Here is a 27143-nt window from a genome sequence, read left to right on the forward strand (position 1 = left end):
GCGTTCTCTCTGTGCTACACTCCTTACAAGCATGGGAGGAGGAGACAAGGGAGCTGGAGAGTAGGAGGTCTTGAGAGGAGCAGAGAGGACGGTTTGGGTGATATTTGGAGACAAGATTGGTAATGTAACTCGGGGCCGAGTTGTGAATGGCTTTGTATGTTGTGGTTAGTATTTTGAATTTAATTATCCTGCAATTGGGAGCCAGTGTAGGAATTGGCAGAGAGGGGAGGCAGACACTGAGCGATTGGTAAGGTGGACAAGCCTGGCAGCAGCATTCATGATAGACTGAAGAGGGGATAGCCTATGGAGTGGTAGGCCTATGAGAAGGGAGTTGCAATAGTCGAGGCGAGAAATAACAAGGGAGTGCATGAGTAGCTTGGTGGTATTCCCGGGGATCCCATCAGGGATACATCTCTTATCTTTTATGAGTGGTGGGGGCTGTCACACGAGGTCATTGTGGAACATCTTTTTACTGCCTATAAGGAATTCTTCTACTATATGAACTTTTATTGATATGGGACTCTTCTCTTTTTCTTGAACTTTTTCTTAATATCAAGACTTGGTTGCGCTGCACTTTTGTTTGTGTATATTATATGAATATTACAATGTGAAATATTTCTCTAGTGTCAAGCTAGCAACATTGTATATGATCTTTTAGGTTTGGGCTGATTTATTTTATGTGAGTTTTTTTGTACAGTATGATATTATTTTCTGCTTTCTCTAAATGGCTAGGATCTGTAATGTAGCACTTATGAAAGAAAGTGGGCCATCAGGAACTTAATTCAGAATTTGTGAATGAACTATGCACAGGGGTAAAAAAAAAACAAAAAAAAACTATATACTTTGTATGCACTCCCGTTTACCAGCATCCATGCGGTAGAAAATATTATTGTATTTGGTTTCTGTATGTTTTCCATGTTAAAGCTCAACTCCCAGGATAAGCAAATATTGTCTTAAAAAGCCAAATGTATTTTTACTTGAATCTTGGTGTGCTGTGTGTATTTCTTCCAGTTTCCAGTGTTAAAAGTCACCTCTGTGCAGAAGCTTCCTGTAGTAAAGACCAGTCATTGCTCCTCTCTCTCTCTTTGTGCAGGGTGACTGGTTTTGTGTCTGTCACCTCCTGTAGTTTTCTGCAGGCATCCTGTAGTGGGTGGGCATGCTGGGTCCCACACACAGCTCCACTTTCGGCACAGGATTTGTACAATATAGAGATTATATCACTGCTACTTTTAAAAGATAAATTCTATGTTCACAAATGTGTTTGGTGTACACAAAGTCACAATGTATATTTATATACTTTGAGGCTATTGAGCAATAAATTAAAATGAAAGTGTTTATGCCCGGTGTTCAGCTTTAAAGAAGCCTCACAGTTGTCAACTATAGTAACAAGTAGGTAACCCTAGTATTTTAAAGATATACACCAGTCTAAAAATGTCCTAAAACATTTATTTGTTATTCAAGCATCTTAGAAATGTCATTGTCTCCTCCAGTAAACATCTGCTGGTTTGTTAAATTCCAAAACTTACCTTCTGTATTGTAAACAAGCTGTGGTTAGGGATGAGAGAATGTGTCTGGGTTTGGTTCATGGAGCATTCATCAAACCCACTGTAAAGTCAGAATATTGCAAACTTAAATCCGGTTATACCGTAAACAGGCTGCAGTCTACGTTATTACCATGGCACATTTAAGAACTAGACGTGTCTTGCTCAGGCGTGGGAGCAAATGGCATAGGGAGCTGGGCACTTACATGTAGGATATGTACCAATGCAAAAAAAGAATCAGTACAGAGTAGAGTATTCACTTTTTAATGCAAGTTTGAAGGCAACATAGGACAAACTCCATGTCCTTTTATTACATGCTTGGGAGATGCCTTAGAGCTGTATTGGGTGACACGGAACAGTACAATTCTCAATGACAGTGACACTGTATTTTGGCAACACATATTTTGACTGTATAATTGTTTGTTTTTTTTCACCTTCATTATTGATTACCTAAAATACAGCAGCAGAACTCAAATTTGATCCATTACAACTTGAAAAAAAACAATAAATAAAAAAAAATATCATTTGTATACAGTGGTAATAGGTCTGAATTGACCTGGGAATGAGAAATGGTAAAATTTACTGTTACAAAAAATAAAGTCTAAAACCCTCAACTTCATACAAATTGACTAGTGGTACAACAGTTTAATAGTATAACTGTTTAGCTTTTTTTTTTGCAGTACCACACCGCATTGTCTTAAAAGGATTGTAAAATGTCAAACAGTGCACAAACATGCTTCAAAACCATGTCCTTGCATTCCCCAAACCCCAATACCATTTTGCTATCCCCAATTTTCAAATTATTCAAAATATAAACTTCACGTATGTACTCTAATCCCTTAGTTAGGGTGGTGGGACTTTTAATCACTTCCCTACTGGGCCAATTCTGTGACTTCTCACATACAAGTAAAAATCTACAATTTTTTTGTATTATATATACTGTATAAGGTATACAGTATATTTTTAGCAGAAGACCTAAAGAATAAAATAATGGGTGTTGCAATTTTTTGTGCAGTGGTTTTTCAAACACATTTTTTAAAAATACATTTTAATGGATTTTATTGCACACAAACACAATATAATACCCAAGCTTAAAAAATATATAAAGTTTTTGGAAAAAAAATAAATAAAAGATGATGTCACACTAAGTAAATAGATATTCAACATGTCATGCTTTAACATTGGGTATTCCCCTAGAATGGCACCAGTCTACAGTACTTAAAATTCTCCATGGGTTATACCTTAAATGCAAACAAGTGGCCACTGCTCCCACCTATAACTGATCGTTGCAGCAAGGAGCTCTGTGAGGGCGACGTATGTCAACAAAACCAAAGAAATTTCCAAGCTCAACTTACCAACCAGCTTGTCGCCAACTAAATTGACTTGTCTAACAATATGCATTAAAAGCAGGGGTTTAGTGTGCACATATTTGCAAATACATGAATAAGCTACAGGCCCCATCAAGGGACCCAACTTTAGTAGTCCTAGCTCTAACTTCTGATGGTCTCCACAATGGAAGCACGTGCATTTCAATTGATAGGCAGATGGCAGGTGACCCTGGAAGGAGCCCATCTTTTCTTAAAGGTACAGGGGCACACTGAACACCCAGCACATAGCACTATGGCAGAAAAGGTGTCAGTGTGCTGCCTGACCAATATTCAAAATACAAACAAGTGCCCTCTGCCCCACCTATAACTGGTCTTTGCAGCAAGGAGAGTCCCCTGAGAGTCTCCACAATGGAAGCACATGCATTTTAATGGATAGGCAGAGGGCAGGTGCTTCTATTGTGGAGAATCAAACAGCGTGCAAGTGTTTCGGGCTGTGGGTGCGGTAGTTTTGATTGCCGTCACCAGTATATATATAAGCTGAACTTTGGTGAGTATTCCAGTTCCTCCTTGCTGAAAGACAATATTGCTATAGGAGCGCTGGTTGTAACAAGGACAGGTAAGTACCTTGGGCTATGCTATGAATGGCTGCAAGACTGCAATACTTTTTTCCTTTCTTTTTCTTGCTTTTGGGTAATCTTTAATGTATATGTTTATCTGAGGATATAGAGACATATATACTCATATGACAAACAATCCTCCAATAATTCTCTTTTTTTTATTATACATTTTTCCAAATATGTCTCTATTAGCTTCTGAAGTGAGAACATATCTATGGCAGCTTCAATGAAAACGATCCTAACTTTTTTATAGCTTTCTAGAGGGCCAGTGTGTACAAGCCAGTGGCGTAGCGTGGGGGGTGCAGGGGGGGGGGGGGGGGCGGTCGCACCGGGCGCAACATCTGGGGGGGGGGCGCATCCGCAGTGTTACTCTCTCTGTCTGACTCTGACATTCACACACTGTCTGCATCTGCCTCCATCTTTAGGCTGGGAGATGTCCAGCGCGGCCGCCCTATGGCTGAAAATGGCGGGTTGGGGCAGGGCTGGACTGTGCCTCACCTGTCCATTGGTGTAGGGTGGGGTGGTGTTGCAAGCCAAGCCCCGCCTATGCTGCCTCTCCTCACTGCTCAGTCAGTTTAGCAGCGAGTGAGTCAGCAGCCTGGCGCTGTCAGAGTGTTTTTTTTTTTTAATCACCTGATTAGAGCCAGAGGCTCTAATAGACTTAAAAAAAAAGCGGACCGGGCGCAGAGAAGTGCGCCCCGAGCCCACCCATTGTGTGACAATAGCAAATGAAAATTCGCTATTGTCACATGGATCCTCCTCCTGGCCAGTCAGGAAGCGGGTCCGAGAACCGCTTCCTGATTGGCCGAAAGGGGAACGCATGCTATTGGCCGAGGAGGAGGCGGGAGGACTCGAGGAGACGCGGGGAACTGAGGAGAAGCCGCCGCTGCAGGTAAGTCTCTCTGCATTGAAGGGGGCATGCTGGTCTCTCTGCATTGAAAGGGGCACACTGTTCATTCTGCATTGAAAGGGGGCACGCTGGTCACTCTGCATTGAAAGGGGGCACGCTGGTCTCTCTGCATTGAAATGGGGCACGCTGGTCATTCTGCATTGAAAGGGGGCACACTGGTCACTCTGCATTGAATTGGGGCACGCTGGTCTCTCTGCCTTGAAAGGGGGCACGCTGGTCATTCTGCATTGAAAGGGGACACGCTGGTCATTCTGTATTGAAAGGGGGCACGCTGGTCACTCTGCATTGAATGGGGGCACGCTGGTCACTCTGCATTGAATGGTGGCATGCTGGCCTCCCTGCATTGAAAGGGGGGCAAGCTTGTCACTCTGCATTGAAAGGGGGCACGCTGGTCTCTCTGCATTGAATTGGGGCACGCTGGTCTCTCTGCATTCAATGGGAGCACGCTGGTCTGTCTGCATTGAAAGGGGGCACGCTGGTCATTCTGCATTGAAAGGGGGCACGCGGGTCTCTCTGCATTGAATGGGGGCACGCTGGTCACTCTGCATTGAAAGGGGGCATGCTGGTCTCTCTGCATTAAAAGGGGGCACGCTGGTCTCTCTGCATTGAAAGGGGGGTCGCTGGTCATTCTGCATTGAAAGGAGGCACGCTGGTCACTCTGCATTGAAAGGGGGCATGCTGGTCTCTCTGCATTGAAAGGAGGCACGCTGGTCTCTCTGCATTGAATGGGAACACGCTGGTCTGTCTGCATTGAAAGGGGGCACGCTGGTCATTCTGCATTGAAAGGGGGCGCGCTGGTCTCTCTGCATTGAAAGGGGGCACGCTGGTCATTCTGTATTGAAAGGGGGCATGCTGGTAATTCTGCATTGAAAGGGGGCACGCTGGTCATTCTGCATTGAAAGGGGGCACGATGATCTCTCTGCATTGAAGGGGGGGCACGCTGGTGATTCTGCATTGAAAGGGGGCAAGCTGGTCTCTCTGCATTGAAAGGGGGCACGCTGGTCATTCTGCATTGAAAGGGGGCATGCTGGTCACTCTGCATTGAAAGGGGGCACGCTAGTCTCTCTGCATTGAAAGGGGGCACGCTGGTTATTCTGCATTGAAAGGGGGCACGATGATCTCTCTGCATTGAAGGGGGGCACGCTGGTCATTCTGCATTGAAAGGGGACACGCTGGTCATTCTGCATTGAAAGGGGGCAAGCTGGTCATTCTGCATTGAAAGGGGACAAGCTGGTCATTCTGCATTGAAAGGGGGCACGCTGGTCATTCTGCATTGAAAGGGGGCGTGCTGGTCATTCTGCATTGAAAGGGGGCACGCTGGTCTCTCTGCATTGAATGGGGGCACTCTGGTCATTCTGCATTGAAAGGGGGGCACTCTGGTCATTCTGCATTGAAAGGGGGCACGATGGTCACTCTGCATTGAAAGGGGGCACGCTGGTCTCTCCGCATTAAATGGGGGCACGCTGGTCTCTCCGCATTAAATGGGGGCACGCTGGTCTCTCTGCATTGAAAGGGGGCACGCTGGTCTCTCTGCATTGAAAGGGGGCACGCTTCTCGGGGCGTGGTCAGGAGGCGGCCGCATGAGAGCACGCTAAACAGCTAGCTCCAGGCTTCCACGGCCGGCCCGAGTAATACTCAGTAAACGGACCACGGCATGTCCCCGGGGAGAAAACAAGGGGCTAATACGGCCGCTCGAATGCCAGGAAGGAAGCAGGAGGAGATATCTCAATATCTGCGATCTCCACAGCCTGCAGCTGCGAAGGCACCCAGCGTGGGTGCAACGGAAGGAGAGCTCATGCAGGAGGAAGCCGGGGATGCGAGCAGACCGCTGAGAGAGGCACAGGTGGCGTCCATGGCGGTAACACACAGCTTTGATGTGCTAGGTCCCCCGCAGACAGGGGTCTTCCCACAGACAGACCCTGAGGTACGTGCCTTGCTGAGAGCCCTCCCTACCCGCACAGAGATTGAGTCCCTAGTGCTGAGGATCGAGGAGACACATAAGCGAGACCTCCAAGCCATAAAAATGGAGATACAGGCTGTCACGGAGAGCGTTCAGAGAGGGGAGCAGACGGTCACCGCTCTGAAGGCACGGGTAGCAGCACTTGAAAGGACCCGAGAAGACCCTGGAGGGTCAGCGATCTCGCTCCAACTACACCTAGAGGACATGGAGGACAGGAGCCGTAGGAATAACCTACGGCTCAGAAACATACCGGAGACGGTGGGAGGAGAGGACTTGAGAGGGAAAGTAACGTCTCTGTTTCAAAAAATCCTCGGGTTAAACCCACTAGACCATATAGAACTGGACAGAGTCCACAGGGGCACAGGCTATAAAGCTACAGATCCAGATAAACCGCGGGACGTAGTGTGCAGGATGCATTATTATACTCAAAAAGAAAAAATTATAAGGCAAGCATGGGAGTCGGGAACAATAGACCTAGAAGGCGCAGCTATCAAAATATTGCCGGATTTATCAAAGGCAACACTGAAGAGGAGAGCCTTACTCCGCCCGGTACTGGAAGTCGCTCGACAGAAGGGATACACATACCGATGGAAATATCCTTTTGCGGTGACTTTTTGGAAAGAGGCATTAACATTTACACTGCGGCACCCTTCGGAACTACCAGACCTATTTACTTTTTTGAATACACTCCCCATACACATCCCAAACTGACTGATTAGCCAAACACGACCGGATGGAAGACCGCGAAGGGAACCACCAATGGAGATGACGGCCGGGTAGCGTGAGTTTCAAATTATATATTGCAATGAAAGAACACTGATAAATTGTATACTTTAGCTTATCAAGATAATGACTGTTGTGTGCATTTGAGAGTAAACCTTTTTTTTTAACTATTCCCGCCCAGCAGTGATAGATTAAATCACACGGTCCTCCACCCGGTCCACACAACCCTTTTTTTTTAAATCTTTCTGAATTCCTGGAAGACTATTTCCCCCTCAAATAGAAATGTTGGGTCTATTCACTATACACAACCCTTTGTTTGAAATCTCTCTGAATTCCTGGAAGACTACTTCCCCCCTCCAATAGAGATGTTGGGTCTATTCACTACACAGAGATGGAGTGGAGACGAGTATTTTTTTTTTCTGTTGTGTGCACCTGAGAGTAAATTTTTTTTTTTTTTTTTTAACTATCCCCATTCAGCAGTGATAGACTAAATCGCAAGGTCCTCCACCCGGTCCACACAACCCTTTGTTTGAAATCTTTCTGAATTCTTGGAAGACTATTTCCCCCTCCAATAGAAATGATGGGTCTATTCGCTACACAGAGATGGAGTGGAGACGAGTATTTTTTTTTTTTTCTTTTCTCTGCTTTTTCCCATCCACGGAGAAGACATTATGGGACAATGGGGTTTCCCTTTTTTTTCGACTGTTTCCTCTTGTTTTCTCTATTTTTCTTTTCCTTTTTCTTTTTTTTAGGGAAAGAAAAATGTGTTAAACTGTATAAGGAGGTCTTGATACTTGAGTTATATGCATGAACGAAGGGGGTGCTGGGAGGGGGGAGATGGAGATGCGTTATGGATGGTTGGGGGTGGGGGGGGGCCTGGGTTGAGGGCCTGGGTTGGGTGGTGAGTTGGGGATTGGGACGGGGGTGGGGAGATATTGGGGGGTGGGGGGTATGGACACCCGGATCATAAGGACCTATAGGGAGATACTCTGATAAGTGCCAGAGGTAAAAGAGTAATAACAGGTAAATGTTGACAAAGAGACGCAACTGAGATCTATGGTTGTAAATGTATTTTTTTTTTTTCTCTTCCTCCCAGATAGGATAATCTTGGTGAAATTTATTTCAGGGATATCGGGGGTCCGTGCCTTGCCCACTATTCCTCCCCCCGTCGGCCTCCCCCCCCCCCCCTCCCTCCCTGGCGTACACTCCAGTCCCTCCCTCATTCCATCTAAGAAAAACAGGAGACTGGGATATAGAGTGAGGAACACTTAATATAAGGGGAAAAATACGGTGACGGGAGATTTAATATAATTTGATACACAAATACTGCGGGTGGTAATAGGATTGATGCAAATCAGAGTAAAAGAAGGGCCGACCGGTGGGAGCCTGGAGATGCCCAAGTGGCGGCTTCCACACCTAAACCCCCATAGGGCACGCGTCCAATAGTTGGTTTTCGACTATTGGCCGCTAAAAATAGCCCAAATTCTCTAAAAAAAATTTTTTTCTCTATTTATTCTATTTCCTGTGTCTTTTTTTTTTTTTTTTTTCCTCCCCTCCTGACTAGTTCCAAGCCTTAATAATTAGATACAATGGATACACTTAAAATATATACGATAAATGCTAAAGGATTAAATACACCAGAGAAAAGAAGTATCCTACTATCTGAACTGAAAAAAACAGAAATAGATATAGCATATATTCAAGAAACCCACTTCAAAGAAACTAAAATACCAATACTTAAAAATAGATTTTTTCCCCAAGTATATCATTCAACCAGCATGAATAATAGAACTAAAGGGATATCTATAATGATCTCAGCGAAAATCCCATGGTTATGTTCACAGATAATGACTGACACAGACGGTAGGTTTCTCTTTGTAAAGGGGAACATAGGAAATACCAAAGTGACACTTGCCTCAATATACGCCCCAAACACTCAACAGGACGTTTTCCTGGAAAAGTGTTTGGAGAAGTTGCGAGAATTCCAGGATGGGTTGCTTATCTTAGGTGGAGACATGAACATGCCTCTAATACCTTCAGAAGATACATCAACAGGTAAATCTTCTATACCACCTAGAGTGCAGAAAAGAGTTGCAAAGCAACTCTACAGGTCGCATCTGATCGACGCGTGGCGATTATTACATTCAGGAGAGAAAGATTTTACCTTTTTCTCCATACCACATGCACTATACTCCCGGATCGACTACTTTTTGATACCACACTCACAATTACACTCGATTAAATCGGTAAAAATTGGTCCTATAATATGGTCAGACCATGCTCCATTGATACTAACATACGCTCTACAAGAAACACCCTTAGCAAGATCACAAACATGGACTTTAAATCTAAGCCTGCTACAGGAAACAACTGTGATATCAGAGGTGGAAAAAGAACTAGAACACTATTTTCAAAACAATGAAGGGGAGGAGATAAGCCCAGGGGTGTTTGGGAGGCCCATAAGGCAGTGATCCGGGGAATATTCATAAAGCATGGAGCACGACTTAAAAAACTACGTACAAAACAAATGAATCAACTTTTACAGAAATTATATGAATTGGAATCCCGACATAAACACGCTTCTAATGAAGAATTAACTAAAGAAATAACTAACACCCGTAAACAGATAAATGACATTTTACAATATAAGGCTAAAGCTGCCTTACAGAGAACCAGAAAAACAATATATGAGTCAGGGGACAAATGTGGGAAAATGCTGGCTAGGTCTATAGGGGATACAAAAATAAGAGCATATATTCCTAAACTAATAACACCAAAAGGGGAGAGAATTGAGAAACCAGAAGAAATAACTGAAGAATTCCGGAAATACTATGAGTCACTATATAATCTAGAAACACAAAAACAGGAGCCAGAAGAGATGACTCAATATCTAGCAAGATCAGGTATGCCGGTTATATCAGGGGAGGTGAGGGAGTCAATGTCTGCGGATATAACATTGGAAGAACTTCAGAAAGCAATTAAAAACACCAAAATAGGGAAGGCACCAGGGCCAGACGGATTACCAATACAATACTACAAGACATTCTTCCCTAAATTAGGCCAAAAGATGAGGGATCTATTCAATAGATCTTCTGTACAAACACCAGTACATAAAGACATGTTACGAGCACATATAACGGTGCTACCAAAAGAGGGAAAGGACCCGACAGCATGTCCCAGCTATAGGCCTATATCATTACTCAATACAGACTTAAAATTATTTTCCAAGGTTGTAGCGAGCAGACTCCAGGCTCACCTCCCTTCCCTGATACATTTAGATCAAGTGGGCTTCGTGCCCAATAGAGAAGCACGTGATAATACAGTAAAAGCCCTCAATCTTTTACAACTGGCCCATGACTCTAAACAAGCTTGCACATTCATAGGGACCGACGCAGAAAAAGCATTTGACCGGGTCAGTTGGAAATTCATGTTTAAAGTATTACAACATGTGGGGATAGGAGAAAGGATGATAGACTGGATTAACCAACTATATATAAAACCAACTGCCCGGGTCAAAGCAAATGGAATTTTGTCAAAAGAATTTGAAATAGCTAACGGTACAAGACAGGGATGTCCCCTTTCCCCATTACTATTCACTTTAACATTAGAGCCCTTTCTATGTACCATACGGAACAATCAGGACATAAGGGGAATAAACTCAGCAGGTAGTCAACAGAAAGTCTCTGCCTATGCAGATGACATGCTATTTACGTTAACAAATCCCCTTATCTCTTTACCTAATCTTTTACAGGAATTCCGTCAGTATGGAGCGCTATCAAACTTGAAAATTAATTTATGTAAATCCGAAGCGATGGGAATAGGACTAACTAATGAATTAAGATCCCAATTATGTGTTAACTTTGCTCTGAAGTGGACAGGAGAGGCGCTGAAATACCTAGGAACACTTCTGCCATTTTAGATGTCCCGGGTGTACACGCTAAATTTCCCCCCACTCCTGAATAAAGTAAAGGAACAACTAAGAGGGTGGCAAACCGGATTAAGTTCATGGTTTGGAAGATGTAACATCCTCAAAATGGCTATTCTTCCGAGGTTTCTGTACATGTTCCAGGCGATACCAATTACAATACCATCAAACTACTTTAAACAGATACAATCAGAATTTGTAAAGTTTATATGGTGCCAAAAAAGACCTAGGCTTCAAAGAACATTAATACATCTACCTAAAAAGAATGGGGGACTTGCAGTCCCGGATATATTAAAATATTACCAGGCTGTACATCTAGGCAGATTAATAGATTGGTGTTGTCATACTGAGATTAAAATATGGCCTAATATAGAGCAGATGCAAAGTGCAATACCGTTAAATAGAGCCCCATGGTGCCCAGGCCCATTAATGAAGGAAATGATGCAACATCCAACAATAGGAACTACAATAAGGATATGTAAAAAGGTATTCCGAAACACAGCTATAACTTCAGAAAATACACCTTTATTCCCTATATTAGGGAACCCAGCATTCACCCCTGGCTTTCAGGACACCCGATTCAATAAATTAAGAGAAAGAGGGAAATATCAGGCATCCCATTTTATAAGGGCGGGCGCCTGGGTAACTGTAAATGTACTGAAGGATCCAGACGAGGATTTTGGCCTAGATCATTGGAGGGCGATGCAATTGAATCATTTTTTCCAAACACTCCCCTCCCCTGCGGAATTCGTTAGACCCATGACTGTTTTTGAGAGAGTATGTACACAGAAGGGTGCAGTTTCTCATATACTCTAAAAGACATACTCTCTGATAGCAGATCCATCCTCAGAATATAGACCGTTTTACTTCAAAGGATGGGAGAGAGAATTAGGGATTACATTTACACAAAAAGAAATACAACATATAATAAAATTTACATTTAAGTCCTCAGTATGTACAAGAATACAGGAAACAAATTACAAATTACTATCAAGGTGGTACTATACACCAACTCGGTTACATAAAATCGCCGCACAAAACTCGGACAGATGCTGGCGGTGTCTAGAGGAAAGGGGGAATCTTTTTCATATATTCTGGCAATGCACAAAGATAAAAAGGTTCTGCAGTCAGATAAAGGAAATAGCTCAGAAATTTACTGAATATGATATTCCAGAAGATCCTATATTTTTCCTCTTTCACGCACCAGAAATGTCAGATAGACAATATAAAAAATCGATTTTACGACATTTATTAGATTCAGCTAAAGCGTGTATCCCTCTAAGATGGAGAGATCCAAATCCACCAACCATCAGTATATGGCTACACAAAGTGGAAGAAATAAACAAATTTGAGGACATGATTTTAACTGGGCAAGGTAAAAGAGAGTTATATACTAAAAAGTGGGCCATGTGGAACCAATTTACAGCCTCTGAGGAAGGGAAAGCCCTGACTATGGAAGATCAGGGAACAATATAAATACAGTGATGGGGGAGAGGGGGGGGGGAGAGGTAGGGGGGGGGAGAGAGAGTCTTAAATCTGCACATAATCCAAAATTGAGGATAGAAAAAAGGAGAGATAGATAAGAGAAGGGGAAAAAAGACACTTGGGTGAGAAGTGACACTAGGTCTATGTACACATAATTTGCTTTTCTTTTTTTTTTTTTTTTTCCGTTGGTTTTGTGGATGAGCCCCCGCAGGGGTCATGTGGTGATGGGTTAAAATAAAATGGAACATGAAAGAAAGAGAGGGGGAAAGAGGAGCACAATAAAGTAACAGACACAAATGTGAAAATATAGAGGGGTTACGGCACATATTTACACAATAAGATAGAATTTTTTTTTTTTTCATCTCTCTCTCTCTCTCTTCTGCTCTTTTCCCCTCACTTCTCGCCCCCTTTGAACCCCCTATGGTTGGGCTCCCCTTTTTTTCGGGTGAAACTTCCCCTATGAAGAGGGAAACATTATGCAGACTAACAGAGGAACACTAGCAGGGGATATACAACAGAAAGAATACACCCCTCTAGAATGGGTTGTGATGTGCCCTCGGAAGAGGGAATAGATAGGGCTTAGGAACTAGTCAGAAGGAAATAATTTCCTTTTTTTTTTTTTTTTTTTTTCTTTTTCTATTTTTCACTTTATTATTTATTTTTTCCTTTAAATTATCCTTCTCTCTGGATATAGGATTTTTTTTAAAATGAGTAAAAGGGAGAAAAATGGGAGAAACAGGGGGAAATAAGGTAATCTATTAATACGGAAGGTTACAATTGAAGAGTAAACAAGATATGGATAATATGTGACTAATAATGAATGAAATTTGGATTGTATAAGGAATATGTTGTATCACTTGTAAAATGTAAACAAGAAATGTTCCCTTTTGTTTCTTTGGCATAAATAAATAAAATTAAAAAAAAAAAGAAAGGGGGCACGCTGGTCATTCTGCATTGAAAGGGGGCACGCTGGTCACTCTGCATTGAAAGGGGGCAAGCTGGTCATTCAAACTTGTATTTAGATGCATTTTACTTTAATTACATCAGTATTTTCATAACAAACAATACATGTGCTTAGGGGGTAAGGGATTCTTTAACTAATATAGCGGAAGAGACTCGAGGGCTAAAATACCGCGGGTTAGGGGGCGCAAATTACTTGCCTTGCCCCGGGTGCTGACAACCCACCTACGCCACTGGTACAAGCTATTCCCCTCCTTTCTTTTTGTGTCTGACCAAAAAGATCAATTTGGCCATTGGCGTACTGTTATTTCATTGCATAGTCCACCTCTCCCTTCTGGCCTCAGCTGCCATTAAGTGCTGGGTTCAGTTACAACTTCCTAAATATCAACATCTGGCTTTGATAAGAAGTATACACAAAAATTGTGTGCAAGCTTAAGTGGCGGATGTTCTGAGACAGTGGCAAGTAAATGAGGAACTTATCATCATCAATACGAACTATGTACGTTTTTTTACATTTTTAAACTCACCTTCCCCTGCGATCCCCTGTTGTCCTCCCGCTGTCCTCCCGCTGTCCTCCAGCTGTCCTCCTGCTGTCCTACCACTGTGTGCTCGGCCGATGCCAACACCTGTCTTCCGGTTCCCTTCCCTGCGAGCGTTGCGAAGCTGGGGGATGAAACCGGTGGCAACTTAAAAAATGTAAACACGCTAAATGACATGATACAAAGCTGTGATCCTAACGGATTACACTGTATCATGCCATTTCACCACAGGATTGCACCTGGTGACTTTTCTAGTACCCTGCCTGTGCTTTTCCAGTTCTTTGTGCCTGGAAAATTGCGAACGACCATGGCGTCCAAAAGCGTTCTTTTTGCGCAAAAGCGCTTTTAGACGAACTGAAAAACAGCGACCATGAAACGGAGTTACTTGAAGAACTGAGCGATAGCGATTTGTAGGAAAAGTGGTCATCAGGTACGGAAAGTGACGACAGTTACGATTCTGATGTCTCTTTCTGGCACATAGCTCCATTGGAAATTCTGAACAACCATTTGATATACTTCCAAAATTCCACAAGCTATGTGCCAAAAAGAGGCATCAGAATTGTTTCTATCATCATTTCCGTACCTGATGATGAATTTTCCCACTAATCGCTATCGCTCAGTTCTTCAAGTAACTCCGTTTCGCTGTAGCTGTTTTCCAGTTAGTCTAAAAGTGCTTTTGCACAAAAAGAACGCTTTTTGGACCTTATGGTCATTCAAAATTTTCCAGGCACAAAGAACTGGAAAATCACAGGCAGGGCACTGGAAAAGTCACCAGGTGCAATTCTGTGCTGAAATGGCATGATACAGTGTAATCCGTTAGGATCACAGCTTTGTATCATGTCATTTGTGTATTTACACTTTTGAATTTGCCGCCCGTTACACCCCCCCTCGCAGGGAAGGGAACCGGAAGGCAAGTGTCGGCAATCGGCTGTGCACAGAGCGTAGAGAGAGTGTGAGAACGCCGGGGAGGACGGCGGGGGATCGCAGGGAAAGTGAGTAACATTCTGGGGTAATCCAGAGTGTGGCTAGGGGTTACCGCTTTTGGTACTGAAAGTTAACCCCGAGCCACACTCGGGAATACCGCCAGGGAGGTTACTAAATCAACCACCGTATACTGTATTAGTATTGGTGTTTTTTTGAGAATGAGCATACATACAGTACCTTGGTATTGACTGTCCTCTTGTTTGCCGATTGGCAATGATTGGATGGATGCAGTAGCTATGCCTTTTTCTCAACCTTCACTTACGTTCCTTCTCTTCATGATCAATAATACCAGCTACAGCAGCCCTAACGACTGCTGCTGCAAAATAACGCCCTGCAAACATGACTGCTAAGCACAAACCAGTAAATCAGGAAGTAAAAACTAAATGGAACTTAGCTTAGAAGGCACAGGAATTATGTCACACAACCTGCATTGTTTTCATTGGGGAGAGCCAAGGTCACAGAACATGAAAATTGCAGTCAATTCGTAACAAAATTGCATGAACTGGCAATGAAATCCTATTAAGTTAAAAGGAAATCGCACTTCAAAGTCGCACTCAAATCGTTCCACTTTGAAATAGCACAGGTGTGAACCAGGGCTAATGTCACCAGTGCAGAACACAAAAAGCAATAAAGAATCAACCGGGGCTTTAAAGACTTTTACAGATTTAAAGCTTTTGGCTTCAGATATATTTCAATATTTTCTTTCATGTAAATAAAATGGTTAAACTTCATTAACTCCTATTGGTAGCAATTTAACATTTGTGCTTCTCATCACTGGCTGTTTGGATACTTGAACATTCAGAGTGTTCAGCATAGAGGGATGTGACAGCTTCTGACTGTCAGTGGTTGCTTAGGAAGCAGCAGCTGCATCATTACCATACCAACCACTGATCCCCCATCACCCACTGGTCACCCATCCCTTTCTCTTACATGCAGGGAATCCCCATCCACGTAGCAAATGAGGGGGGATGAAGCTGGTTAAATAATTGCCAAAATATGACCACATGCCATATTTGGACAATGCTGACCAATTGTCCAGTGAGAAACAGCCAACAATCAAGAGATTCATATACTGTAGAAAATTAGAATAAATAATTACAAAGGTAGCATGTTTTAAATTTGACTGTGACTTGACTAGATGACAATGTTTCATACAGTAGATCAGCAATGAAATTCCCTTCCCAGGCATGTACATGTGCAGGGTAGACTGAAGGCCAGAGAATAATGTTTCCAGGTTGTGTATCTATATAAGTAAATGATTTGTCATCTCTTTTGTTTCTGTAGGCATGAGCTGTGTTTAACCACTATACCCCTTTTATAAACCTTGTACACCTCTCAAAGAATGTGTGGAAATGTACTGTATCCCAAGACAGACTAAGTTCAAAATAGGGGTTTTGTTCATGTTCCAGATCTTCTTTAACCAAAGGGTCTTGCAACGGGGATTCAATAAGTCTCCAACACAAGGAGTGAGAGGTTGATTGGCATAGATCACAGGTGTCAAACACAAGGCCCACGGGCCGAATCCGGCCCTCCAGGCCATTTCATGTGGCCCTTGCACCTCTCCTGCAGCTGCAGGAGAGGTCCAGCCCTCTTCTGGTCTTCCTCCAGACCCTGTACTTTATGCTTTTCAGCAATGCCTACAGCTTTTTCCCAGCAGCAGCACAAAGTAAGGGAGTGCACTGTGATGTAAGGGAGGGTGGGGGACTCAATTTCTGATGGTGGGTAGGCTCTTGACGTCTTATGTAAGAGTAGGGGATGCTCTGGACATCTAGATATCTACATCTAGCATCTTACAGATACAACTGGCCCTTTTGAGGGCAATAATAATGCTGATGCGGCCCGCGATTAAATTGAGTTTGACACCCCTGGCATAGATGAAGAAAAATACTGCTGGTGCATGATCTGAAAGGTGTTGCTACCAATGCCTGTTTGTAATATCATAGGTGGGTGACAATGTTTTACAAAAAAACATGGCAATGTGAGAGCACCAGTTCTTCACAGGTAAATAAAATGTAAAGTCATTGGTTGTAGGATGTTGTACTCACCAGAAATCAATAAACTGTTGTAAATTCAGGGCCTTACATATTTGTCTACAGGCTCTCTCCAAAGCCCTAAGTCCCATGTCTTGCTGTTGCTCTGTTCTTCTGTTATCAGCCTGATAACTTGATAACTTCTGACAAGTTCTCCAACAACCGAGATAAAACCAGCCTGAAATTATTTGTGTAATTCTTGTAATGGTAATTATTCCATTACTTCTGCTGAGGCATTGCCTTTCAGTCATGTTTGAGGTTAAAAAGCTAGCAATAGCTGCTTACTCTTCTATGAACTTTACAATGTTTTTTTTTAATTTGACATATTCAACTCCTGTTGATTTCAATGGAGCTCAGGTTTGGCATCTGAATTTCTAGGGTTGTTCAGCTCTTCGCTATTGTCATTATAGTTATAATAGGTTTCAGAAATACCTATAATAAAAGCTTTATACTTTTACCTTTGTTAATATTTTCTTTTATTAGTTTAACCATATTTGCTGGTTATGTAGGTTTAAAGCTGGGCATACATAGATCGAAATTCAGCCAGTTCGGCAGGGATCAGTCATATTTCGGTCCATGTATGGGCCCTGTGGTTTAACAGATGTCAATCTACCAATAAACTTCTGTTCAACCATCCTATTGGAAAATTTCTGCAGCCTGCAGTGTTGATTTGTATACCTCTCTGTTGTCAGAATACAATGACACAGCGGGGAGGATGCACCATCAACCTCAAATGTGTAGATGGGGAAATTGGGCCATTTTTTTTTGGTTCAACCCACTGGTTGAACAAAAAGAAAAAAGACTAATGTATAGGCAGCTTAAGATTTTATTGTTAAGTTTTCTGTAGTTGGAAACCGGAGACAGCCAGGACATATTAGAAAGGTTTGGAGGTATAGCCATTTTTTTAAAAAGACTTTTGGACAGGGTAGGGAAGGGTTAAAAACAGTATTAGGTCCCTCCCAACTTCGCTCTTGCGGCTCTGCCAGACCAACTTTCCCTTCCAATGGGATCCCCATGCCATCACCTATCTCGGGGTCCAGCTCCCATGCAAACTTTCAGACTTATACGCCAAGAACCACCTGACGATCCTACAATCTGTTAAATCGGACCTACAATCGTGGTCTAAGGGACCCTTCTCTTGGTTTGGCAGGGTCGCAATAGTGAAGATGAATATTCTTCCCCGTCTGCTTTACATCTTACATGCCCTCCCCATCCATGTTCCTCCGGCCTTTTTCAAGTCCTACCAGCGTATCTGTTCAGACTTTGTATGGCAGTCCCATAAATCGAGAATCCGGTGGGACACGCTCACTCGCCCCAAAGCAGAAGGGGGGGTCGGCTTGCCGCACCTGCTTAAATATCACTGGGCCTGCCACCTTACCCGGATAATTGATTGGCACGCTCATGCTGACTCTAAGGACTGGGTGTCCTTGGAGTCTGCAGTGTCTGCCATCCCCGCACATCATCTCCCATGGGTGACGCCGTCCGAGACTCCACGCTCTATTCTGACCCATCCCGTCACGGGTGCAACCCTGCGCCTCTTTCAAACGATCCGTCACAAATTGGATCTTTCCCCGAAACTTAGTCCACTGCTACCCCTATGCGCTTCTCCAGAATTCCCACCCGATCTCCCTTACGTCCCTTCCACGGGGCCCACCGTGGACATGCCCTTTCAAGCACGTCACTTTTTTGTTGACTCTCGCCCTCTTACGCACCAGGCCCTTCGCCTCAAATACCCGTCTGTCGACGTTCCGTTCTACAGCTTTTTACAGGTTAGACACTTCCTACACAGCGCACAGCCGGTGGCGGATTGGACCCGCTCCCTTACTTCCTTTGAACGACTTTGTGAAGCGCCAGGGCCGCATCGTCATTTGATATCCATATTATACACTATGCTCTTTCCGGTTGCCCACGCACACACGGAGGCACTTAGGTCTAGGTGGGAGAGGGACCTTGGCAGGGACCTCTCTGAGGAAGACTGGACGAGAATTCACTACCACATGCACAAGGGATCCCTAAATGTCCTTGCCCAAGAAACTGGCTACAAACTCTATACTAAATGGTACTGAACTCCTGAATTATTGCACAAGTTTTCAGCAGCTAACTCTCCTACTTGTTGGAGATGTGGCCTGCATCCGGGCTCCCTTTTGCATGTCTGGTGGGACTGCCCTTTAGTCCAGCCGTTCTGGAGGGAGGTGCACTCCCTGATTCCTCGGATCACCACATATACTCCTAACTTTAATCCGGCGCAATATTTGCTTCATCACACATCCTTACCCTACTCCAGTTACAAGAAGTCCTTCACACTACACCTTATCAATGCAGCCAGGATGTGTGTGCCATGTCACTGGCGTTCTACCTCCCCCCCCCACGGTTGCAGAATGGTTGAAGAGGGTCCAAAGGGTGGCAGAAATGGAAGACACTATTGCGTAGGCTAAAGATACCCACCACAAATATTACACGACCTGGGCTTCCTGGATACACTTCACGACACTTCCTGACTTTCAGACATTGACCACCACATCCTAGATGCTAGCTAATGTCATGTCGGGTTCGGGACGCTTCGGAAATACTTTCCCGTCAACCATTGATTACATCTTGGGTCGAGTCCCTCCCACCAATGCCACCGGCTTCATGTCTCCCTTCTGAGTATCTCTCCCCTCGCTCTCTCTTTTTTCTCTTTTTCTTTCTATCTAGCATCCTCTCCTCTTGTCTCTCCCCCGACCCCAAACCCCCACCCCCTCGTTCCTTTCCCCCCCTCCCAGATGCTCCCCTGTTCCCCCCCCCAAGCCGCAGACACGACCACGGTCACGGGCCAGAACACTTAACTCCACCGACCCCTCCAGTGGATTTCTTCGGAATTCCCAGCCCCAAGACGACCTACACACCATTAATATAAAAAACAAAACACAGAGCGCTACGAAGACCTCCAGCATATGAAGGGTGGATGAACAGAACTAATAAGCAGCTGAATCCAGGGAGGAGGGGGAGGGGAGGGAAGGGGAAAAAAAAAAAAAAAAAAAACACAGGCAATAAAAAAGGTTGTAGCTGCAAATGGACATAGGCATAAAATGGTACCATACAATAGGGGACAATGGGATACCATAAATAGGTTGATGATCCTAAAAGGGATAAAGTCCGTGGGCACTGAGCTGCTCTTCCACAGATGAGGAGGAAGAATCTGTACAGACAAAAAGAAGAGGGGAGAAGCGCTCTAAGTGCAGACAATTTATTGCAGATAACAAGGCAGGTGATATACACTCACTAGACATGAAGACTGAAAAGCTGTATGTGTCAAAGCAATCCTGCAGCCATCCTCTGGAGGGTGTCCTCTGGTCACAGGAAGCCGTATGCAGTACTGTCACTGGCGGTGGGAGGGAAGAAAGCCGGCTGTCTCCCACAACATCAGCGGTGAGCGGTCAAGCGGCTCGGATCTGCGGTTCCGTGTTGCGAGTGATGGATGGAGGCACTCTCACCCACAGGGATGGTGGGATCTGTCCGATGTGTTACGGCATGCACGACGCGTTTCTGAGCATGCGCGGGGTCCTCTGCACCCGGCGCGCTCTTTCATCAGGTGCTAGAGTGCCGTAGTCTCTGTGGGGCTTTATGTAGTGCTGAACAAGAGGATAATTAGGCACAGCTGAAGTAAGGGGATGGCAACCGCCCACAGCACTGAGCAATAACCTAACCAATCAAACATTTTTGTAGTAATGGGAGAGATTAAAAACAACTTAGAAGTGGAGTATGATCGGTCGGCTGCCCTTAAATACACATGTATGTGGGCTAGACAACCGCTTATTACAGTGATAGCAAACAATTAGGCAATACAAAACATATAATAAATGTAAAATAGGGGTAAGCCTGGGTTCATCAAGGCTTATGAAGAACATGTAAAAACGTTCCAGGTTTAAAACGATACAATTATAAAAATAAAAAAGTTAATGAAAAGCATCTTTAAAAGGTATATTTTAAGAGCTAATGCATAATACCTATACAGGCTGTGGTATGGAGAAACATATAAGCAAATGAAACAATAAGAGGAGGGAGGGGGAGGGGGGGGGGGAGTAAAAAAGCCTTATATATTGGATAAGAAAATGGAGGATGGATATAACCCATATATAGGTGTACATATGTATATCCTAATAATTATATTTTCTGTATAAAGGATTTTTATATGAATTACCAACTACGGTACCACATGTATGATATATAGGGGAATAAGCCTTCTGATTGCTCAGTAGGTAAACCTTATAAAGTTTGTATAAAAGATTTATATACCAGAACCAGGGCCAAAGTGTATATATTAAAAAATCATCTGATATGATGTGATGAAAAAATAATAAATAAAGACCAACAGAAAACCCTGATAATAATTATAAGATAGTGTGCACGTCTAATTCTTCATTTAACCCTCGAGGAGCGAGAACATCTAACGTATAGATCCAGAAAGTCTCTCGCATACATAATTTGGAAAATCGTTCTCCCTCCGGCAAGTCTTTGGGAATCGATTCGATAACCCAAATTTTTAGTCCCTCGGTGGATTTTCCATGGACTTCTGAAAAATGTCGAGGGACACTATGAAGGTCACATCCACCTTCAATAAGACGGCGATGTTTGCCGAATCGTTGTCTGACTGGTCTGATGGTTCGACCTACATAGAGCAACTGGCAGGGACATATCAGACAATACACCACATAGTCTGTGGAACAGTTGAAAAAAATGTCCAAGACATAGATTTTGTCATTATGTGTAAAGTTCTTTTGGCCATGTTGCACAAAACTACACATTTTGCATAACTTTTTACGGCAGGCATACATGCCTTTCAGGGGGATCATCCATGACGGATGATTAGTGGCCTTGATGTTCTTTAATTTGCTGGGTGCTATTTTGTTTTTCAAGGTGGTAGCCCTCCTATAAGTCACTTTTGGCTTGTCCAAAATGACCGAGTTCAAGTGGGGGTCTTGTTTTAGGATATCCCAGTGTTTTGATAGAATTTTTTCCATTTTTCTATACTGACAATGGAACTTAGTGACAAAACGAACAGGATGGTATTCGCTCTTGGCCCTAGAACTAGGATGTTTCCCTGGAAGATAGGCCTCATAGGCTGAGTTTACCAAATCATCAGGGTAGCCCTTCTCTGAGAATTTTTTCTTTAAGTGTTTACTTTGAGTTAGATAATCTCCATCTCTGGTACAGTTCTGTCGAAGTCGACAGAACTGGCCTTTTGGTATATTTTTCGTTCATTCCAACCGCAGATCCGAGCCGCTTGACCGCTCACCGCTGATGTTGTGGGAGACAGCCGGCTTTCTTCCCTCCCACCGCCAGTGACAGTACTGCATACGGCTTCCTGTGACCAGAGGACACCCTCCAGAGGATGGCTGCAGGATTGCTTTGACACATACAGCTTTTCAGTCTTCATGTCTAGTGAGTGTATATCACCTGCCTTGTTATCTGCAATAAATTGTCTGCACTTAGAGCGCTTCTCCCCTCTTCTTTTTACACACCATTAATGGTTGCCCCCTGTGCCCGGACACAGCGTGTTCTCCTCTGGGGGTGTCTGGACATGTGGGGGGAGCCACCACTGCCCTTGAAGGTGCTGTGTTCGTTGCACACCCAACCGAGGTGGAGGTTGCAATTGGTTCATGTTTATGTGTTCTCCCCATGGTCCTGCACCAAGGGAATGGGGAACAAGATTATCCTCACCTCCTTGAACGGTTTACAATGTCTATCGTACGATGATCTTGTACATTCCTACACTTCACTGTATGATTGAGTCGTGGTTTGTTCACTCACCCTATTTTCTGTGCATATTATTGCTGTTTCTCCTGTTTTTTCTTTTCGATGATCTTTGTATTGCTTTGTATTGCTCAAAAGTGATGTTCACTTCTTATGTCATTCCATTTTAACACAATAAAATGTTTTGAAAAAAAACAAACAGTATTAGGGCAGGCAATTTCCTCTTTCTTCCTTTCCTAGGGGAAGCAAGAGGAAATTACAGGAAATCAATAAGGGGTGTTCTTATGTTAGATAGCTATCACTAAAAAAATGTAACCCATTGGATGAATTTCCCTCAGCTCTGGGTCACTGATTATTTTGCTATCTTCCATCCACCATGACGTTTTAACCACTTAAGCCCCGGAAGATTTTACCCCTTTCCTGACCAGGGCCTATTTTGCGATTCGGCACTGCGTGACTTTAACGGACAATTGCACGGTCGTGCGACGCTGTACCTAAACAAATTTGACGTTCTTTTTTTCCCACAAACAGAGCTTTCTTTTGGTGGTATTTGATCACCTGTGCGATTTTTTTGATCATGCACTATAAACAAAAAAATAGCGACAATTTTGCAAAAATAACATTTTTCGAATTTTTTTTATATGAAATCCCCCCCCCCCCCCCAAAAAAAATGTAAAAATCAAAATTTTTTAACATTTTTGGCCAATTTGTTTTCTGCTACATATGCTTGGTAAAAAAAATAACAATAAGCGTATTTTGATTGGTTTGCGCAAAAGTTATTGCATTTACTAACTATGGGAAAGATTTTTGTCATTTTTGTTGTTTTTATTTTAACGAGTAATGGCGGCGATCTGAATTTTTTTTTGCGGGGCTGCGACATTGCGGCAGACAGATCAGACCCTTGACTGATATTTTTGACACTTTTGGGGGTACCAGTGACATTACTACAGTAATCAGTGCTATACATATGCACTGTTACTGTAAAAATGACACTGGCAGGGAAGGGGTTAACTTTATTGGGGAAGGAAGGGTTAAGTATGTCCCTAGGGGCGTGTTTCTAACTGTGATTGGACATGGCTACTGGTGTAAGAACAGAGATCAACGGTCCTACATTGAAGAACCGTATGATCTCCATTTTTACACAGGGAAGAATGACAGGTGGCTTTGTTTACATTAGCCGTCTGCCTTTCTCCCTTCACGGCGGACGATCGCGAGTGACCGGCGGACCAGATGTCCGCCGGTCACACGCGCGGACTCGTTAGGGAACGAGCCGGGGGGCGGGAGCGCGCCCTCGGTGGCGTGCGCTCGCCCGCTATTGGCTCACAGGCTAGTGACGTACCGATACGTCACTTTGCCTGGCCGAGGCTGACCGCCGCAGTATATGTACTTGCGGCGGTCGGCAAGCGGTTAAATGGAACAAGTTACTGAACACAGTAGAAAGGCTTTGACAAGCCCTGCAAATGACCCTATTGGACCTTCATGTTTGGTGAACTTGAATATCTCTATGAAATCAGAGAAATACCGAAATTAGGAACTACAAAATATAACCAAATTCGGCCATCTGAAAGTGTTGGATACTGAAGATTCTAATGTCAAGTGTAGCTCTGTCAGAGAGTAAAGACTGAAATCACAGTACTAGTAAGCATTATTAACATACAGTATTTTTACAAACTGGATGATATTTTTTGTTGACAGTTTAATTTTGTTTGATGACAGAGTCATTTTAAAACTGCTCTTTAAATGAGATGATGAAAATTAAAATAAATAGCTGCAACTAACGATAACCTACTTATATTTTTTACAACCCCATGCAACTTTTATTGTATATACATTTTTATAATGCTTTAAAAATTTGTATTATTTTAAGGGACAAAGCTTGCTGTATTGTTTTGATTTTTAATATTTTTAACATTATATTTACATTTTCAAAACTGTCAACTTTTTTATATGCCTTCTGAGAAACGATTAATATTTTTAAAATCTTTTCTACCCACTGTTTTTTGTTTTTTTTTTCATCTACTGATTCTTCTATTTTTTACAATTATGCTGTAAAATTCTCTGCCTTCTACAATCTTGCCTTTCCTTATTCTAAAATGAGCATACTGTTTAATTGACAAACATAAATGCAATTAAAGAAATGCTAAGTATTGTACTAAAAATGCTTTCTGGCGGCAAAAGGGCCGGTAATTTTCTGTATTTTGCTGCTGTATTTTGTTAATGCACAGCTTTAAGTAAAAGCTACATTCGTGCAAATGAAGATAAATAATTATATTACATTTAGAAAGCTCAACCAGAATATGTGCAAAATTGATTTAAATGACTCAGTAAGTGTTCCTTTAGAGCCAGATAACTCATCAAAAGAGATATGCACAGGCTGGATAATGAAATAATTAAAATGTAAACATACTGCACATATAATGAGTCTAGAAAAAATAAGGCCCTAAAGAATACTTTACAGAGCCATTATTGGGTTTATAAAAAAAAATTATGAAAGCATAACATGACTATGCTGAAAACAATTCTAACTGCTGAGGAGAATGTGAAAATAATAGATTAAGCATTTTTGAAGCCAGTTAAACAACAACCCGACATACATTCTGTTTTATACATTTGTATATACAGTTGTTAATTAAGAGCTTCCAATATTGTTATGGCATTGTGGTATTGTTGATGTTCAAACGCCTGCAAGGTAAAATCTCCACTGAAGTCTCCCATAGAGAAAATAAATTAAAAGGAAACCTAACCAATTTGCGCTTACTGAACTTTTCATCAATAAGTATATTCAACATTGAAATTAAATGCAGTATCTTAAGTTAAGAAGAATAATAAAAACCCCAAAATAAACCCTAAAACAATCTGCTCTGCATAATAAAGTCCTAAAAATAAATGTAGTACATCAAAATCTAAAGCTCAGTTTTCTTCAATTAAGCAAAGGTCCCAATAATACCAGGTGTACTACTTAAAATAATTTCATGTAATTACTGCTTAATTATATGAAGTGTTTGTTGGTGCATTCAAGGATCTAAAAAAGGTGAAGGTGTTTCAGCTGACTATGTTGCTTACTAATTAGAACAGCTATTATTTATATATCTGTATTCTTGTTTTTTTTTTTTAATCAATTTTAAAAACTCTAAAAACAAATACAGTATTATTTATGAGTTTAAATTTGTCACATAATTACAAGCGAGAAAAAATTATTTGATGATTCAGTAATGAACCATTTAGGGTTACCAATGCTTATATTCCCATATCTTTCTGTACCAGAGACATTAGTCTTCAGGACAAACAGAGATGTTTAATCTCTCCTGAGGGGCAGAGATGGTGGTGGCACTGGATAGACTGGTAAGGTCAATATTGTTGTTAGTGGGTGATCAGTTATAGGCCTCTTTCACACGGGCGTTCCGTATGTCCGTATATCACCCCATCCATTTGCGGGTGATATGCGGACATAATGCATGTCAATGGGATTGTGGATGTCAGCGGATGACCATCCGCTGACATCCGACTTGCGTCCTTTCAGTTCTGTTCCGTTTTTTGGAACGGAACAGAACCCTATTTTTCTTCCATTTAAAAAACGGAAAGGATGCAAAATCGGATGTCAGCTGTGTCATCTGCTGACATCCGCAATCCCATAGACATACATTATGTCCATATATCATCCGCAAACGGATGGGATGATATGCGGACATACGGACCGGATAAGACAAGTGTCATCCGTGTCCCTAAAAAAAAAAAAGTGCCGGAGCGGATCGCAATATGATTCGCTCCGTGTGAAAGAAGCCTTAAACAGAGAGTTCCCAGATATGTAATCCGAATGCCAAATGCCTTTAAGGGCTTACTTATTATGTTTATTCATCAATGTTGCAAAAAAACACAAACAAAAAAGAATCCCTAACAGTGTTTGGCTCCTTTCAGACGGCCGCTCCGCTGCTTAAGTCCGCTGTGGGACTTTTTTTTTTTTTTTCCACGGAGCGGATGACATTTCTGTCATCCGCTCCGTGTGCCCGCATATCATCCCATTCGTTTGCGGATGATATGCGGACATAATGTAAGTATATGGCACTGCGGATGTCAGCGGATGACACCGCTGACATCCGATTTTCCTTCCTTTCCGTTTTTTACACGGATGGAAAAATGGGGTTCTGTTCCATTCGTAAAAACGGAACAGAACTGAAAGGAGGAAAATCGGATGTCAGCGGATGGTATTCCGCTGACATCCGCAGTGCCATTCACTTACATTGATGTCCGCAAATCATCCGCAAAAAAATAGGATGATTTGCGGACACACGGAGCGGCCGTGTGAAAGGACCCTTAGGTTTTCTCAAAGTCCAATAAACAATAAAAGGCATTCAGTCTCCTATCTAGCTGTAAGACTAAACTGAATCCGCTCAGACCTGCAGACATGTTC

The sequence above is a fragment of the Pelophylax lessonae genome (assembly GCF_965119305.1).
Source record: "Pelophylax lessonae genome assembly, chromosome: 3".
NCBI lineage: Eukaryota > Metazoa > Chordata > Amphibia > Anura > Ranidae > Pelophylax > Pelophylax lessonae.